Here is a 19,720-nt window from a genome sequence, read left to right on the forward strand (position 1 = left end):
AATGTTATGAATCAACAACATATATTAAATAAGATGTCTTTAAGTGGAAACACACACAAAACAAAGTTGCATATCAATCAGTTGTTATAAATGTTGTGTGTGACCAGGCTCACAGGAACCTAATCCTGTATTTCCCCTGGAGGAATGGTTCAGTCTTTGCTAATTCTGTGTTACCATGACTTTAAGCAAAGCATACAAATACAGTCAGTTCTCATTATTTGCGGCAGTAGTTCTCATAATGAGAATTGACTGTATTTGTATGCTTTGCTTAATACCTTTAAAATCTCATTATTACAAAGTTTCTATTTCTAACCTGGCCACTCAAGGCAAACACCTTTATGCCCTAAATGAATTCTTCAACCTTATCTTTGACTAATCCCCAGCGTGAACATCTGTTGCTGAGAAAGATTCACTATGACTGTAAGAGACAGTGGATTGAAATAAACACCATTAGCTCTGCCAGCAGAAGGCTATCTGGTAGGAAAAACAAATTCTGCTTTAAGATAAAAAGTCTACAGCAAAAAAGTCCTTATTTCTCAGGCACCTGGAAAAAGGCTCTTGCTTCTTTTCCTTCTCTTGGCAGCATGCTGTCAGTGTCACTGTTTCTGGAAGACTATTTTGTTGTTACCTTGTTACTGCTTCACTCACAGTCCCACAGCCAGGCTGGGATATGCTTATCCCCACTGTTGTGAGCTCCTAGCGCTAATGCTGACTCCAGCACTCGCTGAGAGCATACTCGGTTCTGAAGCCAGAAACAGTTCCAGAAAACATAACCAAACAGTGATATCACAGAGCAGAGCCCTTGGGGGTGATTACAAACATTTTAAATTGGTTTTCAGAGATTTCTGGCATTAAGAATGACAGATCATGGGATTTCGACCCATGTTCAGAGGTAGATTTCCTGCTGTAAAGCCAGTCCCCTCCATCACCCCAAACTGTCCAGAGTTTGATGTGTCTTTCCAGTCTCTGCGACAGTGTTGGGGGAATAGAGGCCATGGCCCCAACATACACTGCTCTGCTGATGACCGTGCAGAGGCAGGTTCCCTGCGCCAAGGAGCACAGCTGTTCAGGGGCCTTGGGCCGTGACCAGCAAAAGGGTCACTGGCCGCCCTGGGAGGAACGAGAGTGGCAGGAGAAGCAGCTTCAGCGTGGGCAGGCTCAGGAGCACATGTGAAGTGATGCCCCTTTTCCCAAATACACTTCCAAGGGAGGCAGGGATCTGGGTTACACACCACGTACAGACATGTCTCTCCACTGGACCCCGCTGCCAACATGATGAAGTCCAAATTCTTCAGCCTCAGACTTATAAACTGGTGCCAGACCTCACCATTTCCTTCTGCCCACCCCATCCCCCTGCTCTCCTCCAAGCACACCATCACTTCCTCTCCAGTCTCTGTTCACTGCACCCGTGGGGATTGACTTTCCCTTCTTCTGAATGGTTAGTTTCACCAACCAATCATCTCCTCTGAGCAGCCTTCTCAGAAGCACTCCGGCCAGCACAGAGTTACTCTCACCCTCCAGGGTCCTCCCGTTGCACTTCTACCCTGCACTCTGGGACCACCCATATTGGGTTGTAAGGACTCATTTTCATGTCTGCTTCCTCAACTAGCCTAGGGGCTCGCTGAAAGCAGGAAGGTGAGTCTTTCTCCTGTTTGTGTCTCTGATGACAGCCCAGCACCTGGTGCGTGCAGGTGCCCAGGGGGCCCTGATGATTAAATGCATGAATACAGGTATACATTTCTGAGATGCTAATTAACATACGTTGGTCTTTGGTTGTTCCGTGGCTCCCTGTTAGGTCCGGTTGGCTCAGAAGCTGGAGTCCCTTCTGAAGTTAGAAGGTAACTAGGTGGTGAGACTTGCTGTTCTAAGGAAGGAAGCCATAACACAAGAGAAGTTCCAGCCACAAACTAAGAGGAAGTGGAAAGCCCACCCAGTGGAGAGAAGGAAGGAGAAAAAGGATGGAGATCGGGCAAGCAAACATGTCCTGACTTCTCTTCAGAGAAAATTCCAAAGCGGGTGCTGCCAGTTGAGAGGAAACTGAAAGCAGAGTGATCTTGTGCCTTACTCCCAGGTCGGAACTCTGGAAGGAGACATCCTTGGTGGCCCCAAGCAAACAGCAGGCACCTACACGGAGACAGGGTCTGATTAGTGCTCCTTAGGCCCCTCCTCTGGGTGTGGAAAGGCCCCTGACATTCCTGAAGCCCCTGCGGTAATCAGCAGGTAGCTGAAAGGTAGCTGCCGTGATGACGGTGGAAGACACGATGAGGCACGTCTGTGCAGGGGCCATGACACGGATACCTTAAGCCAAAGGCCAAATGCAGAACTCAAGTGTGACATAGAGGGGTCCACAGTACCAGTGAGAGTGGAGGGGGGCCCGGTCTGCAAGGGAGGACCACCAGGCCCTGCCAAACCTAGAGAACAGGCCACAGACCACCAGCCTCAGGCTTCAGCTGCAGACACCAGCAGAGCCCCAGTGACCAGGGGGACACCTGGAGGGCTTCTGTGACGCCCAGAAGGCCCCTGAGGTCTTGTCTGTGCACCCAAAGCCCTCTTCCCCCTCCACAAAGTTCCAAGCATATTCAACACTAGCTGCTGTCTTGGAAAGACCACAGATGGAGAAAGAAATCTAGAAGACGCAGTATTTATGTATGAAAGAACAAGTTAAATCATTAAAAACAAAACTGATTAGACAGGGGTTACCACATCAGCTTGATCCAAACAAGTGAGCGCTGGAGAGGATTTGCCAGCCAAACAGAGAGCTCTATTTTGGGGCAGGGGGTACGGATTTTTGCATGGGACTGTTTCAACCCTCCAAAAATGAAACAAAGAAAGACAAAGGAGAAGGGTCAGGGAAATACTGCTAATGAGAAAGGCACCCAGCAGTGACACAGTGATGGTGTCTGGGGACTTCTGGGTCATTTTTTCCAGTACTAGGCCTCTTGTTAATATTTTTACGCCGTCCTCTTTTGTGAGCAATCTGTGCTTCCCCAAAACCCTGCAAAGAGAGGAAACGGAGCAACGGGAGCCCGGACTCTGGCTTTCAAAGTCAACAGCCGCTGTTGCTGCCACTCCTGTCAGGTGTAATCTGCCTTTTGGCTGCCTTCTCTGACACTTTCAGAAGCACTGTGTGTGTGTGTGTGTGTGTGTGTGTGCACGCGCGCGCACGTGCTGGTGCACACGTTACATATGTGTGGGTACATGCCACTTTTATTCATCTTTGGGCGGGGGCAGGAGGTCTTAGGGAGTCATAGTCCAACGTTCACACTTTACAGTGAAGGGATGGAGGACTTGCCACCCATCTTGTGGCTGGAGGACAGGAACTGAACCAGCCCCCTGAGTCTGACACCATGAACTCCAAGTCCAACCTCTGGGCTCGGCTTCCATTCCTACCTTTGCCCTCCCAGCCTCCCCGGCAGGAACTCTGGATCGATGCAAGAGCCCAGCATGGCACACTTTCAGTGTCTTGCTCCACGTGGCTTCTCTGCCTGAATTCGGAGTCTGGCTCTTACAGACCTTCCAGTCTGGATTAGAAACTCCAGCACTGGCCTCCCTAGAGTGGGAAGAACACCGGCAACTTCATTTTCCTCCAAAGCCTCCCAGCTGCTTACCTCGTCATTAGCGACTTCCTTCTCTCCAGCCCACCCCACCAGAAGCACCATGACTGGTCCTGACTGGCCCCGCCCAGGAAGTGCCTTCCACATGTTACTCTCAACTGCTTTTATTCTTGCAACACTCTGAAAATACACACGGTGATAGATATATTTAGTTATAGCTAGTTACCACATATTCATCTGTGCAGACACTGTGAAGGCTATAATGTGCACCAATTCATTTAATCCTTCAAGAACCCTAAGATGTTGCTGTTTCACAAACGGAAAAACTGGTGTGTAAAAGGGTTGAGTTTTGCTTGAAGCCACACACACAGCTAGTACATTGTGGAATCTTACCTTGCACCTATCCCTGCTTGATTCCAAGACCTGCGTGCTTAACTCCACATCAGGTGGCCTTCCCGTGACAGTCTTAACCCTAAAGATGTTCCTCTGGCTCTGAACTTACTTCCCAACAATTTCCAGACAAAACCCCTACACTTTGAAGCTTGATCTCACAATTCATGCTAATGTACAACATAGATTTTTTTCTATTACCTATTGTCATTGTCAAAGGGCAATTTTTAAAGGGTAAAATCATGACCCTCATGTTATTATAAAATGAACACATTTTATTTGATTTTACTTGACTTATTAATCAAAGATGGAACCAGTAAGATGATACAACCCACTCAAAGAAGAATTCGAAGTACCATACAGATATAGGGAATCAGAAATGCTGAAATGAATTTTTCATGCCTGCAAGACTGGTCAGGATCCACCAGGCAATAACCAATTGCACCTGACACCATTCATCTGCATTTCTATGGAAACAATCATTTTCACTATTACCATTTTCTACAACCTAGAGTCCAAAATACCACGAAGACAATGGAAGGTGGAGTTAGCCCGAAGGAGTGTGCTACTCGGGACACTCAGAGGTCAGTTTTTACCCATCTCAAGGTTTTCTGCATTTTTCCTAGCATCCTGAACATATTTTATTATATGAATGTACCACAGTGTAACCACTCTCTCTGCATGCATGCACACACACGCACACACACACACACGCACACACACACACACACACACACACGGGCCTATATTCAAGTTGTGGAGAAACATCTTCTCTTCAAAATAAATATAATAGGATCACCTGGTTCTCTGGCTCTAACTGGCATCTATAAGAAAAGCACTCCACAAGCAACCATACATTATTCCCAAAGAATTCCCCAATATCATAGGTTATTAGCTTTTTTCCAAAAACAATGTCATGAGCAGATTGTACTGGACAGTCGTCTCTTATCTTTAATGCAGTCAATGCTCACGTGGCAATCATAGGACATTCACAAAGATAGGATGTTTTGAAGCCCTAATTAAATATTTTGACTAGGAACCTGCCTTTGCTTTAATAGAACATCCTAGCATGAAACAAATATTTACCAAAAATACTTCCTAAAGGAGGACATGGTTCTACCTCGAAGAAACCACCTATTTCTTCCTTCCCCAGACACTTGTTTCCTGCCTTGAGAATTTAGGCTGTAGTAAGGGGCACTTGCTGAGTAAGGATATATCTGATTAAGGAACAAGTGAGAACCTCCCAAGACACCAAGCACAGCTATCCAGGCGTGGTCTGGCAACTGGTGTTCAAGGTCCAAGTCGCTTCGGGCTCTAAATCATCTTCTTCCCTCCTGAGGGAAGCAAGTCTGAGACAAGGATTAACGTGCAACGACCTTATTTGGGAGGTGCAGAGAACACTTGCAGAGGAGTAGGGAAGAGAACGGAGTAGAAGGCAGACAATGCAGGACATGTGATAAGCACCATCACCAGGGGTGACGACAGCTTCATCTCGTGGTACAATGGTGCAGAACACTAACCCAGATTTACCCAGCGCGAGGGGTGAGGAAGCTGGGGCAGTATTTATCAGTTCCTGTGAGCCACTGACTAAGGACTGTTCCTGAGAGACGCTAATTCCCCACTATGTCTAGCCTGCTAGAGGTTCTGGGAAGGAGGCCTTTAGACTGAGAGATGCAGACACTGGCAGCTGGCGTTGGCCAGAGCCACCGAAGGGCTGGCGGGGAAACGGGAGGTGAGGAGTTAGCAGATACTGCTAATACCTACTCACCAGCAGCCGAGGAAGGATGGTCTTCTCTCCCGTGCTCAGCATTAATACACTTCCGCCTCCCTCTCGGTCCAGGCTTTCATGCTTTCTCTCCTGGTACCGTATTTCCTAGCAGCGGAAAGAGAGCGCATGCACCTTGTTGGTACAGAGTTTATTGCCTTGGGCCAGCGCATAGGTAACTGGTCAGCTCTGGATTTGTAGTCCTGGGAGCAGGTACATATTCTTGGCTCCTGTTTCTGAGTGCAGCAGAGTCAGTGACGGAGAGCATGACCACTTGGGCTGGAGGACAGCCTGGAGGCTGTGAACTGGACATCTTCCCGGGGCAAGCGGACGCCTCGCACATGCTGTTTCTACACAGGTGAAGGCAGAGGTATGCCTCTGATGGTTGTGCACGCTTACATCCACCTCATCTGAGGAACAGGTGAGACTTCAGTCATTAGAATCTCCCACTGAAGCTGTGGTTTTTCATAAATGTGTTTCCCCTTCAAATTGGCTCATCTCAATTTAAGATTTACATTGGGCTTCACTTCTCACTATTTCTACCTTCTCATTTGACTGTTTTCAGGAATGGAAGCCTGACGTAGATGCAGTAAGACCACGGTGTGTCAAGAACGGCTGTCATTCTTGGTTTCCGGGAGTACAGCGCATTTGAATGTGGGGACGCTGTGTTCTAACTGAACTCCTGGCTACCATCTTCGTGTTCTCTGAGAGCCTCTCTCTCCCAGTTCACTCTCTCCTTGCCATAGTTTCTTTATAGCATTCAGCACTCTCTACAATTTAATTTTGCTGCTTTTTTCACTATTCATTTCCTGACTCCCCACATAAGCTTCATGAGGGTGGATGCCAGAATAAGGTGATCAAATTAGCATTTGTTGAATGAATTGATCACTAAAGCAAGGACCTTAAGGGTTTTTCCTAGGAAAGGGCTTGGGGGATGCGTTTGGATGGATCCAGTGGCATCAGTGGCTTTGTCCCTATTGTGACTAAGACAAGTTCTGGGATGGTGACAGGCTAGGGGCAGCCTGGAATCAGCAGGCAGGCCTGAAGTCATGGCCTGGGTGTCATCAGCATGGCTCAGATCAGTGGAGCCCCTGCTTGGAGATGGAAAGTTTGTTAGGCAGGACTAGCAAGGGAAGGGCGCGTGAGGTGGACAGTGAGCAACACGGACACACCTGGCAGCCATCGGGGTAATGGGTACAGGATAACGTGTTCAGAGGGCGAGACCCGCCTCCTGGAGGAACAGAGTGGGCTCTGCCGTGGGCCAGCCCTGGATGAGGAGAATTCCAAGTCTGGGAAGGAATTCACAGCAGCCACATTGCTGACAGCAGCCACCCCGCCGCAACCCACACTCAGCATGCCACAGCTCCCTCAAGGCCAAAATAAACAGCTGCAGAAAATGATTCTCCAGGAGATCTTGAATATCTCGTCCTTCTGGAGATGCTGGTGGAGGTTTGCACTCATTGTCAGTGTCAAAACCCAGCACTTACACTTATCATCTGTATTCTGGTCTTCCTTTCATGTCTGATTTTGGAAATTTACATTGGATATGAATTATTTTTCTGTAATTTTAAGTAGCTGAAACTAAGTGTAACATCAATATTTCCCAAGCTGGCTGCCTTGTACCTAAACAGCAAATCCAAGAACACATCAGAGGAGAATAGTAAATGGCACTCAACTTCTACGTTATTCATGAAAGCTATCCTTTGAAGAAACTGGATAAATGAGGACACCTTGCTGTAGAAAATGTGCCTACAGAGGCGTAAGACTGCTGTTAATGGGTTAAGTAGCTTTCAAATTGCAAGGCAGTGTAGGCAGAGGCTGATTATATCCACATGTGAGAACAGTGCAACACAGGTTCAGAAAGGCAGGACAATTAATTGATAGTCAGGCTTTGAACTCATAAAAACAACACACTCACTGGCATGGTCTTGTCAGTGAATGTATGGAGAAGAAATGGGTTTCCGTGGTATATTAGGAAAAATTTTTATTAGAAGTTTCAGTGTAAATGGAATTGCTAAAGAGTAAGAGGGCCTACGTTTGCAAGAGGAGAAAATTCCAGATGTTCAAGGCCCTGGATCAGGATGTAAAGAAGGTGTCATGTTGACACGTTCACTCAGTAAAAGAAAGTCTGCAGGGCAGGTTATTCAAAGAGGAGTGACAGCAAAGAATTCCCAAAACTATCAAGAATTCCTTCTCTCTTTAAAAAAAAAACCAAAACACACACACACAAAATGCTCTCTCTTTAGTGAGTGCACCCCTATACATGTCTTTTTCATTTTCAATGTGATAATAATGACAGTCTGAAATAACAGTCTTTAAGTTAAACATAGAGCTTCAAAACAAGGGGCTGCTATTCAACCTCATAAATCCCAGAGGTTTCTAACCATGTTTCCAGACATTCCTGCGAAGGAGAAAGCTGGTTCTAAAACTGCATAAAGGTGGCAGCTGCTCAGAACTCCCCAAGCTCACAATGTTCTTCCAAAGCTTGGATTCCATTTCATTCCACTTCAGCCCATACTGAGGTATGGCCACCCCTGTCCTGTCTACTCAGATCTTCAGCCTGACCACAGCTCTCTGCCCTGAACATTCTCCTACTCAATCATTATTACCAGCTCTGAATAGAGCACCCTTATTAGGAAAATTCATTAATTTAACAACACATTAAATGTTGTTAACTACTCTGTGCTAGGCATTGTTCTTCCATCAATGGACCAAACAACAAAAATCCCTGGGGGTGTGGTAGAGAGGAGGCAGATAATAAACAATAGACATGATGATAAGTAATGTGCTCTGGATAATCAGCTCCTGAGAGCTGGTTGTGGCATCTCTTCCCCAACTCCGTGTTCAGCAATATCAATTCAGTGACATCATGTTGGTAACTTGAGACCGCCAAATATTTGCACCATGGAAATTTGCAAATCCTACAAAGTGCAGCTTCTTTTTTCCCCAACAGACAGCTGATAAACATCTGCCAGCACACCACTGGTGTGATTTTAAATCAAACGTTGATATTGGAGCAAAGACATGAATGAGGTGAGGGGTCAGCCTTCAGCCTGCAGCATCTGGGAGAAAAGCGTTTGAGGCCGTGGAATAGCCACTGCAAAGACTCGAAATAAGGAGCAGGCTGGGGGTGTCCTGGGAAGAGCTAGGAGCCTAGTGGGCAGAGCAGAGAAACTGAGAGATGGGGAGAGCAGTAGAGGTGAGCTTAGCCAGGTGACTCCAGAGTAGATTGTAGATGTTGTAGGTGACTGGGGGGACTTTAGCTTTTACTCTGAGTGTGATGGAAAGCTATTAAAGGTTTTTGAAGAGAAGAGTGTAGGATCTAATGTACTTTTAAAAGGACAGTTTGACTGCTATGTTGAGAATAGACTGAGTTGGTGGGGAGCTGATGGGAAGTGAAAAGGTGCAAGCAAGGCAAACTTAGGCATTCTAGTCTGTTACCCAGGTGAAATGTGACAGCTCAGAGGAGCAGCAGTGGATGCAGTGAGAAATGGTTGGATTCTAGATATATTTTGAAAGCACCTACAGGAGGTGCCAACTGACTGGATGTGCAGTGTCAGAGAAAGGCTGACACTCAGGCTTTTGGTTTGAACAAATGGAAGGATGGCTTTGACATCAATTGAGAAGCAAAAACTACAGATGGGGGAGATGCAGGGGAAAGGAAAGGTGGGACAATCAGAAGGTTCTGAACAAATTGAGCTTGAGATATCTATTACGTTGAGACGGATGTATGGGTCTGAATTGTAGGAGACAGTTCTGGCCTGGAGATGTATTTTTGGGAGGCATAGATGGCATTTAAAGCCTTGGGACAGGATAGTAATGCCAAGGAGTGAATTTAGACAGCAAAAAGAAGAACAAGGATTCAACTTTAGGAACCCCAAGGTTAACAGGTCGGGGGAAGAGGAGGACCAGCAAAAAAGGGGGAGGAAGGAGGAGCCAGAGAGGTGGGAGAAAAACCAAGGACACGGTGCCCTAGAAGCCAAGTAAAGAAGTGTGTTAAGCAGGAGAAAGTGATCAGCTGTATCTAATGCTGCTGATGATGCCGGTAAAATGAGAACTGAGAATTGATCACTCTGATTAGCAAAATGGAGGTTACTGATGACCTTGACCAGAGTGGTTTCAGTGGAGTGCCAGCGGAGAGAAGCCTCCCTGGAGCGGGTTTAGGAGAGAACAGGCAGAGGGAAATCCAAGACAGTAAGTAGAAGAGGCTCTTTTAAGGGCATCCTCTGCAAAGTAGAGCAGAGAAATGGGGCGGTAGCTGGCAGGGGAATTGAGGTTAAGAGTAGTGCTTTGTTTTGTTTTGTTTAAAGATGACAGAAATAACGGCAAATCTGTATGGTGACGGGAAGGAGCCAGTAGAGAGAAACTTCCGTGGAGGGGAGCTTTAGTCCCTCAACCTTTCTCTTTCTCACAGGCTGGTTTCATTTCCCTCCTTGCTTCATTTCCCTTGTTAGCCAGCCTGGTCCCATGACTGGCTTTTTCTATTATGCTTTTACTAACCTCCCACAATGCCTCCCTATGTTATTTCTTCCTTCTCAAGCCCACCATTTTCTTTCTTCTCTAGGACTCTTGGGTTGCCAGTTGGCTTTACCACAATAGTTTCATGCTACCTAACCTCACTTGAACCTCCAGGGCTGTCCAAGTATTCTTTTCTTCTTATATTCTTTCATGGCTTACTTCCTAGCCAATGACCAAGAGTGTTTATTCCAATTTTTTAAAAACTCTTATTCAGCATTTAGTCAACACACATTTATTGAGCAAGAACCGTGTTCCAGACACTGTATCCTGACACCCACTGCTCCCCAGCCTCTTAGCAGATGACCTTTATTCCATTTTACTGAAATAATATGAATTTTGTGGGCACACAATTCAGCTGGCAGTGATGCCTTATTCATCCTTGTACCCGACCTGTTCTCCACGTGGTGCTTGTTTAACACGTGCTTTTTGTCCTGACCTGAAGAATTCCTTCAAGACTTGATGCCAAGAACCCTGAGAGGAGGGAGTGAATTATAAGGCTAGTGATGAAAAAGTCTGTAGAGAGGGGATTCTGACTTCCCTCAGGGTTGAAACACATTGGGGATAATTCATTCCTTTTTAATAACAGGCTTGGAGCCTAAAGGAACTAGCTGCTGAAGGAAAAGAGGAGGAAATGGTGCTGATGAATATGCCAAGGATAGAGAATGTAGCAACATTAAGTATCCGGGAATGTAACAACTGACACACCCTGGCCAGATGCCTTTTCCCTTCTATGTGACATACCACCTGGCAGGGACACCGGGCAGGAGAGCCTGGCTGCTCCAAACATCAGCAAATGCCATTAAAGCAAATATTGCTTCCCAGCAATGTCAGTGTCTCGATTGTGATCTGTTATCTGTGAATTTATTTAAAGTTTTCTTTTTTCCAAAATATATCCAATGATATATAAAGAACTCATACAACTCAACAGTAAAAAAACAAACAAAAAAAACCACAAAAAATCTGATTAAAAATGGGCAGAAGATCTGAATAGACATTTTTCCAAAGAAGCTATGCAAAAGACTGACAGGTACATGAAAAGGGGCTCAACATCACTAATCATCAGGAAAATGCAAATCAAAAACACCATGAGACATCTCCTCATACCTGTCAGAATGGCTATTAAAAAAAGACATAAGACAACAAGTGGGGAAAAGGGAACCCTTGTGCACTGTTGGTGGGAATGTAAATTGGTGCAGCCACTATGCAAACAGTATGGAGGTTCCTCAAAAAATTAAAAACAGAACTACTCTATGATCCAGCAATCCCACTTCTGGGTGTACATCCAAAGGAAATGCAAACTGGATCTTGAAGAGATATCTGCACTCCCAGGTTCACTTTAATATTATTCAGAACAGCCAGGATTTGGGAGTAACTTAAGTGCCCATCAACGAATGAATGTATAAAAATGTGGTATATCTATACATTGGGATATTATTCTGCCACGAGGAAGAAGGAAAGCCTGTCATTTGTGACAGCATGGATGAAGGTGGAGGGCACTATATTAAGTGAAATAAATCAGATGGAGCAAGACAAGTACTGCATGGTATCACTTATATGTGGAATCTTAAAAATAAAAAGTCAAATCTCATAGAAATAGTAGAAAGTGGTTGCTAGGACTAGGGGTGGGGAAATAGGGAGAAGTTGGTAAGAGAGTACAAACCTTCAGTCATAAATACGAATAAGGCCTGAGGATCTAATGTAAAACATGGGAACTACGGTTGATAATATTATACTATATAACTGAACTACTATATAGTTGATAATACTATACTATATAATTGAAATTTGCTAAGAGAGTCAAACTTAAATGTTCTCATCAAAAAAAAGAGATAACTATGTGAGGCAATTGATATGTTAATTAACTAAAAGGGAGAAATCCTTTTACAATGTACACGTGTATCAAATCATTATGATATACACTTTAAATATCTTACAATTTTATTTGTCAGTTACACCTCAAGAAAGCTAAAATTTTAATAATACAAAGTCTTGCCAAAGATATGGCACAACAGGAATGCTTGTACACTGCTCTTGGGATGTCAACTGTACAGCCTCTTTGAAAGCATGGAAATGGATGCTAACTATCTAAAAATGAGACTTTCTACTCTTCTTCCTTGTTTACTGAACCCCAATATATTTAGGGCAGCCACATTCTTAGGCTTGGTGTATGAATCATGTCTGGTTGAGGCCAATCATAAGCACCCATAACCTTTTGTCAGAGATGCTTTCCCATTTCCTTGACACCAAGGGGTTGCAACCCCATTGTAGCCAATGCGATATAAAGGGAAGTCTGATGAAGAACTCCTGGCTGCTAGAACATGAGAGTCTCTGAAGGTGGTGGGGGTGGGGGTGGAGGGAGGGATAGGGGTCCTCTTTATTCCTCTAATATTTCTTCATCCTAAGTCAGAAGCAGCCTACCCCTAGAAACACAGGAAGGTTTTTCCTGCAAAAAAAAACCCTCTTTTCCACATACTTTTTTTCCTCTGTTTGGGACACTAGAATGAGACTGTGATGCCTGGAGTTGTAGAAGCCATTTTGTGAACATGTGGTAACAAGCAAGAGGACCAAAGCCATCATACTAAGGTAGCAGAAGTAGAAGGATGGCAAGTGGTTGGGTCCTTTGTTGACAATGTTGATAATGAAATCTTTATTGCTTTTCTGTAATGTGTAATCAAAAGCTTTCCTATATATTTAGGTATATACCCTAAATAATCCTCACAAAACTGCACAAGAAAACATCTTCAGAGATGTTCATTGCAACACTGTTTGTGATGGTGAGAAATGTGAAAACAATCTAAATATTCATCAACAGGAAATATGGATAAATAATTTGAGGTCTATTCGTACAAAAGAATACAGAAATTTCAGTAAATAAACTGGAGTTACATGAATTGATAGACTAAATCTTCAAAGAATGTTAAGACAAAAAAAAAAAAAAAGAAAAAAAGGCAAGTTCCAAGCGGATTTATGTAGTATGCTATGTTTAGATAGAATTTTAAAACATGGAAAACAATATTATACATATTTTTATAGATGAATTAACATATAAGACAAATGTAAACCATGCATTAACTCCAATGCGCATACATCAAAGCTTACAGCATTTGAATTGTAAACTTTTGAGGCCTATGATTAGTGAGAAATAGAAGACAGAATAATTTTAATGTATTAGAGACTCCCAAGGTAATTTTTACTGGTATCAAAATAATTCAGTGAGCCATAAATATCTTTTCAATGCTGGTCACCATCCATTGCAAAGTGCACCAACCCATACAACTCCAGATTTAACGTTCTTGTAATCTTTTAGCTTCTAGGACAAGTTGTAAAACTATAATATCTTCATCCAGTTCTCAGAAAGACTCTGCATTTCAAAATCACAAACCTTTCTTAAGTTTGGATATTAAGGCAAATAAGAAGCCACAAGGGAATTCAAGCTTATTGAAAACGAACAGAGATGGAGAAAGCATTGTTTGCACTAGGCGAACAAGACGGTCTTCCTTCTACATCAAAGGCCAGATAAATATCAGCTAGAATTAATGTCACTCTTTTTGGAAGATTTTCCCTGGTGTCTTAAAAGTAATGTTTCTTGCATAGTTTTCAAAGTGAAAATTTATGAAACCTTTTTAGACCTCTGTGCTAAAAGAATTACATAGAAATGAGTTGATGCCAGAAGGGGACAAAGAAACTCTAAAGTGCCATGTTAGGCAAACAAGAAGGGGTCAGGGGATTTAGGATAAATGAGACCTGACCAGTCTGAATGCCCCAGTGGTGAGTTCAAGACATAGCCGAGCAAAGAAATAAAGTGCTCATAGGTACCCAGTGGGCGGGGACTGCTGGGTAGGTGACCTTGACCAGCGCCAGACCATAACTAACTGCCCCTGCTCGGCATCCTCAGGGTGAGTGACTGCAAGGTCCAGCGATTCTCTGGCAGTTAGAATCCCTTGAGAGGTGCTGAGTCCAATACAGAGATTGTATTCAGAGTTAAAAGGACCATAAGCCTCCAGAACACGGACCAGAAAAACACCATAGCTTGAATCAAGAGGTTGGGAGGAGAGTGGTTCCTTATTTCAGTCCGCCGGTGGCACCCCTGTTAGAAGCCTCTGCCGTGAGAGCTGACTGTCCGGGCGAGCCCGAAAAGTGACAGCGGAACATTCACGAGCATGGTCTGCAAGGCTGTTCAAGACAGCGAATTAGAATGTAGGTACCAAACAGGGCTGCAGATAAGGTGTGCAGAGGCCCTAGAACACGGTGAATGGGGAAGGCAGGAACTCTGTAGGCAGAGAGGATCTACAGAGAAAACCAAAAGATGAAGTTAGGATGAAGGGAGATAATGAAGATAAATAAGGCCAAAGGTCAAAGGGGTGGGATGAGACAATAGTGAACATAAGAACAGAAACAAGGAAAAGGCATGTTCTGAGGGCAGGATTTGGTCTGAGAACTGCCCCCTGTCTCTCTCAGCAGGGCTCCCATCATCCCAAGAACCACAGTGGTGGGCCCGGAGCCTCAGCCCCTAGGTTCAAAGCCCTTCAGCCCTACCAGCTAGAGCTACGGGCCTTTTAGTTGGGGTCCTGTCTATAGCACCACTCTGGCCCCATCCCCACCCGCACTGTGCACTGTGCTGGCACAGGACTCCCTCTTGTTCCTAGCTACTCCACCTTGGGCACTGACTTGTCCCAGTGCGTGCGTGCCTCCGGTGAGTCTGAGCTCCTGTTGTTTCCAGATTTCCACTTGTCCTTTCACTTTCTCTATTCCGACAATCTGACTTCCTGGCCCTGACCTTGACCAGTGACTGTTGGTATTCTCTCTAAAGGCCAGCCTTGGGAAGGAGTTTCCTGGCATATGCTTTGGGGTTCCACCTGCACTGAAGAGTAAAACAGTGACCAGCACAGTCAAATAGAGCAGAATGTCAGAGGGAAAGAATGAGATGGAGACGACATTGTGGGCAATATCTGAGTGAGCAGTTTCAGAAGCACAAGTGTGTGTGGAACTGGAGGGCATTATGTTGAGTGAAATAGACAGAGAAAGACAAATTCTATATGTTATCACTTACATATGGAATCTAAAAAATAAAACAAATGAACGAATATAACAAAAAATAAATGGGCTCACAGATATAGAGAACAAACTAGTGGTTACCAGCAGGGAAGGGGCAAGATTGGGGTAGGGGATTAAAAGGTACACTACTATGTATAAAATAAGTCAGCCACAAGGATATATTGTATGGTACAGGGAATACAACCAATATTTTATAAGAACTTTAAATGGAGTATAAGCTAGAAAAATATTGAATCACCATGTTGTACATGTGAAATCGATATAATATTGTCAGGGGGAGGGTATAGCTCAAGTGGTAGAGTGCGTGCTTAGCATGCACAAGGTCCTGGGTTCAATCCCCAGTACCTCCTCCAAATATAAATAAATAAATAAACCTAATCACCTCCCCCTCATAAAACAAGAGAAAAAAAGCAAAACGATATGATACTGTCATTCAACAATGCTTCAAAAAATAAATAAATAAAATAAAGTATTACAAGAGCTCTCGAAAAAGAACACAAACTTGAGAGTCTAAAAGAAAGAGAGGGGCAGGAAAAAATGAAGATAAACCAGAAAACAAAAGAATGGCCACACGAAGCAAGCAGGCTTGGGCAGATCTCTGACCCACTTTTGGGTGTCTTCATTTCCCTCTTACCCCAGAGGGACCGGCTCCCCGAGTAAGACCAGCAGAAACTTTCAGGGGAACGACAATTGGAAACGGCCGGCTTAGGTGACACGTGTGATGAGAAGGCATTTCCTTACAGCAGCTTCTGATAAGGATGTGCTTTCAGTGCTGTCTGCTTACTGCTCTGGCTGCCCTGCTGAATTCTAAGCTTTCAGTTTCCTGTCTTTTCTTGCCCCTGATAAACAGAGAAAGAAGGAAAAGGATGCTGGGCTTCCAGCTCTGAGGCCCCTCTTCTAGGACTATCTTTTCCAATCCAGTCTGGGCCACCAACTTGCTTTCTCAACATCCTGTTCTTGGTCTTTTGATCTCAGTCTGAAATAAGAGCTACTGTATTGTTTATTTGAAAGTTGCTAGAAGAGTAATTCTTAAAAGTTCTCATCACAAGAAAAAAAATTCATAACTATGCGCGGTGATGTGGATGTTAACTGGGCTTAGTGTGGAGATGATTTCACAATATATATAAATATATCAAATCATGTTGTACACCTGAAACTAAGATGATGTTATGTTTCAATTATATCTCAATTAAAAATTAAAGAAGAAAGAGAGAGGAAATTTAAAAATAATTTAAAGAAAACAGGTAAATAAGCATTGACTGTTCACGTTTGCCAAAGTAGTTGCTCATTTTGAATGGTATCACCAAAGGGTATCTTTAAAACTTACTGAACGCAAGTTTTCCATAATTATCGGCTGACCAGCTCCCTAAGAGTAATGCTCATTTTCAGATAATTATAACAATTCTTCTCTCCTAACAGTCACATGGATAAAAATTAACATTCTAGGATAAAAATTTTAAATATATATATTTATAGCTTTTTTTTTCTCAGTCCAAATTTGGCCTCACATTTTGGTTTGGAAAGTAGCTTGAGTCATAACTCTAAGTCTGCATGAACTTCACAGACTGTACAGAAACGCTCCTGTCCTAAATTACAGTTTAGTTGGATGGAGTTGCTTTGCCTGAGAGAATAAAAACAAATGCTTAAGGCTAATAGCACTTCAACATTCCATACAATGCTTGTAAATTTATTATCACATGTTCTCTGTTCTTTCATCTGGACCGACAACATCTGTTGGTTGGTGGTTCCTATCAGTGCCAGAAAGCATGTAAGCAAACTCTACAATTCGTATTGTTTTCATTCCCTTCAGTAACTGAACCCTGATTATCTAATCTGTGTCAAGTGGCTTCAGGAGGCGGCCGGGAGAGGCAGGGAATGTACACAAAGATCTGTCGGATCCTGGAGTCTCCCTAGAAGTGCGCGGTTGGTGGGAGTGATAAACTGCCACTAAACTCCTCTTGATCTGCGTCAATTCAATTTCCCTCCTGTTTTTCAAGTGGCCTCGGGGAACAAGACACGTGTGTTTAATGGAAAGAACAAGGGCTTGAGGGCCCAAAGCAGCAGGCCTGATTCTCTATGCAATCACATAATAGCTGCAACCTTGGGCCAATGAATTAACTCCTCTAATCTCCAGTTTTCTCATCTGTAAAATATAAGTAAACATTTTTATCTTTCAGTGATTTTGCATGAATGCAGTCAGTGTAATTTACTTCAGGGAGGCTCCTAGAGTGAGATCACTTAGGGTTCAAAATCTGGCTCAACCGCTTATTTGCTGTGTGAATCTGCTCAAGTTGCTTCAAGTCTTTAAAGCCTCAGTGTCCTCAGTCTAGGTAACATTTATAAAAATGGTTCCTAGCTTATTGGGCAGTCGTGCTGAGCAAATAAGATTATCCATAGGAAGAGCGCAGCACAGTGCCGGGCACAGAGCAGGGGTTCCAATGAACGTTCTCTGTTCTGACAGGAGGCACAGGCGCCATCAAGGGTCTCTGGTTCTCTTAACTAGGTTACAGATTCACGGGCGGCTCTGCCAGCGTGCCCAAAGGCAGACTCTCTTCTTTACACAGCACACTTCTTTCTCCGTTTCCTTTTTTCCCCTTTCAAGAATGTTCTGGCACACATTAGCAAAGCGCCTTGTGGGGAGGGAGACTAGAAAGGCTTTCTGTGTGTGTATTTCCCCCACAAGGAAATCCATGTACTCTCAGAAGCAGCCCGGGCCTGGAAAGGGGCCAGTTAGAGGTAAGTGCCTCAGGCTATAAGTGAAGCACAAAAGAAGAGACTTTGCTCTGAGTCCAAATGTAAGATAGATCACTTTTGCCAATGAATATCTTCCTTACTGTTGTTTTTCTATATGTGCTCACATTTTGGTTTGGAAAGTAGCTTGAGTCATAACTCTAAGTCTGTATAAATTGTGGTTGGTTTGGAGGTTGAATTTGATTGAAGAGGTAATCGTGTAGGTGTTTCAAACTGCAGAGCAATGTCCCTTTTGGTAGGTGTTCCATGTCTAGCTTTGTAAAAACGTGCAGAGTTCAGATGATTAGCGTGAATTTTTTGGTTGCGACTGTGGCCTTGCCCCCTTGCTGACCCCAGGCATATGCCCACACCTACCAGTTGTGCCTGGATCCTTCTGGGTCCTCAGGAGACTGTGACTTCCTTACTTTGTGGGGCCGTCCTCAGTGCTCAGCAGACATGGCCAGGACTGGGTCACCTTTATTTGCTGAGACATTTTACATCACTGGCCGATTCTGAGGTTCATTCTGTGTTAGGAAAAGATGGACAGATTTATGATTTTCACTATAATGACTCTGGTAGAGTTTTGCCATTTTTCACCTCCCCTACCTTTCCTTTTTGTAAAGTGGCTTTCTCACCCCAAGACGCACTAAATGAATATACTTATAAAAGTCGTATTTCTTGGTTACCAGGGCCTGGGTGGGGGATGGAGAGTTACTATTGAATGGTATAGAGTTTCCATTGGGATGATGAAGCAGTTCTGGAGATGGATAGTGATGATGTTTACACAACACTGTGAGAATACTTAATGCCGATGAATCGTACACTTAAAAACGGTTAAAATGGTAAATTTTATGTAATGTATGTTTTACCACAATAAAAAAGTGCTATTTCAACATCATGGTTTATCATGTTACATAGACACAGTCTTTTGTAGTCAGGGAGCATCAGGTGGCCCAAGTTTTAATGGCTTGCCATTTGGGGATGTAAACCCATGGCAAAAACGCTGCCTTCCTCAGGTAGCAGGGACCAAACTGAGGTGACCAGAATGCTTTGCTTCCTCATTAGCATATCAATTCATCGCATAGAATTAGATGCTTTGGAAGTACTTGAAGGTTTGTCACTTTGGGAAATTCAAAGTGCCCTCCTTTCACTATTATCACTTAAAGGCAGGGTTTTCACAAATGGCTTAGTTGTCAAGAGAAAGACAGGTATAAAACACACATCTTCCCACTTACGTAAGTCAGTGCTCAGCCTCCCATTCCAGTTAATTAAAGGTTTTGACTGGCACTATCCCATCCTGGGATTTGATTGGGACATTCATATTTTAAAAGCAAATTAATTCTCCAAGAAAGCTATTAAAATGTTTTAAAGTTCTGATGCTTGACTAATATTGGTAAAATCATCTCCTAAAACAGGAATGAATTATTTTCTGGGGAGAGGTGTCTTCGTGAGACTGCAGAAGAGTTGTGGCTTTTCTGCCCTCCCTCTTGCCCTCCCTCCCCTCTTCTTTCTTCTCTTTCTCTGTCCTTGAGTCTTTGCCTCAGCCTCTCTTTCTTACACAGGTGCAATTCTATACTAACCATACTTTGTATTTGTCCAGGAGTCTCTCCTATTTGTTCCTTGAAACAACTCTGTGAGGTGGAGGGTGGTTAAGACAAATATTATTATTGCCATTTTACAGATTTAAAAAATGAGATACAGGGAGGAA

At 43.8% G+C, this 19,720-nt stretch overlaps 1 long non-coding RNA gene across 1 annotated transcript in view; it reads left to right on the forward strand.

Annotated features, from left to right (window-relative positions):
- The window catches only part of LOC116665356, an 82,842-nt gene extending 77,466 nt beyond the window's left edge, over positions 1–5,376 (forward strand). Inside the window, exon 3 of the long non-coding RNA XR_004321931.1 lies at positions 1,796–5,376. This is a non-coding gene — a long non-coding RNA (uncharacterized LOC116665356). The remainder of the gene's footprint in view (positions 1–1,795) is intronic.
- The last annotated feature ends 14,344 nt before the right edge of the window (positions 5,377–19,720 follow it).

Source organism: Camelus ferus, chromosome 8 (assembly GCF_009834535.1).
Source record: "Camelus ferus isolate YT-003-E chromosome 8, BCGSAC_Cfer_1.0, whole genome shotgun sequence".
Taxonomy (NCBI): Eukaryota; Metazoa; Chordata; class Mammalia; order Artiodactyla; family Camelidae; genus Camelus; species Camelus ferus.